The following is a 1257-nucleotide window of genomic DNA, read 5'->3' on the forward strand; positions in this document are numbered from 1 at the left end:
ACTAATGGTTCTGATCATAATATTTCTCTCTCACCAGAGACGGAGTTACATGGTCAGGTACGACTTCTTTTTTTATTTTTTTTATTGAATTCAGTAGCTTTTGCTTATATTTAAAAAATTATCAAATAATTTAAAAGTTATAAAATTAAAATTCTGACTCCGTTCACACATTAAAAACATACATAGACTAGGGGCACTCTGAACAGTGTACTGAGCAAAAATATTATGACTGAGGGCCAAGGTCTGTTGTATCTGCACTGCAACTATTCTGCCTTTATGGCAGCTATTGTCTCTGACAACACATACGGAAATCCATAAACTAAAGGTTCCCTTTAAACAAATTACTTTATTTATTTCTCTTAGCTTATCAGAATCAGAGTTGGTGTTTGTTCTGATACCATATACCTGCTGTCTCAGTGACCAGTGCCTGGTAGATAGATCATGAGAAGATTGTACGGTGTATAACTTTTACTGCAATACTCCTCTTACCGAAACCCCCTTACCTTTTACTTTTCATCTCTGTTACTTTAACCAGTTACTTACCCCACTCACATTCACTCCACTTACAATTTCATCTTACTTCTCATCCTAGTTATCCCACCTTTTCCCTGTTCCTTCTTCCTTTCTTGGACTAGTGGCTGGGGTAAATGGGTATATTTAATGGATTATTATAATCATATTTTTAATATAATAAAAAATAAGCTTAAGAAAATGATTTTTTGGTTATTAAGATTTAGCTTGAAATCAAGTGTTGTATTTTGGAAAAACTACATAAATGGGTCATAAAATCCAAAATAATTACTCCCTCCGTCCCATTTTATGTGATGTAGTTTGATTCGGCACGGAGTTTAAGAAAGAAAGGAAGACTTTTAAAACTTGTGGTCCAAAATGAATGATAGAAATTTGTGTGGTTGTAAATCATTTCATTAAGGGTAAAATAGACATTTTATAGTTAAATTGTTACTAAATATAGAAATGTGTCATTCTTTTTGGAACTGACTAAAAAGGAAAGTGAGTCATATAAATTGGGACAGAGGGAGTATAAGTTTATTTCTAAACCCAAAGTAATTCCTAAAATATCCATTCTCTTCTAAATAATTACAGTTCATACCCCCAGTTATTAAGGTTGATAATTTTTGCTTAACTGATACTAAATTAGTATCATATACTGTATTGATATCATTAAGGCTGGTTATTTCACTTAACTGATATATATATATATATATATATATATATATATATATATATATATATATA

This window comes from Solanum tuberosum, unplaced genomic scaffold (assembly GCF_000226075.1).
Source record: "Solanum tuberosum cultivar DM 1-3 516 R44 unplaced genomic scaffold, SolTub_3.0 scf00037, whole genome shotgun sequence".
NCBI lineage: Eukaryota > Viridiplantae > Streptophyta > Magnoliopsida > Solanales > Solanaceae > Solanum > Solanum tuberosum.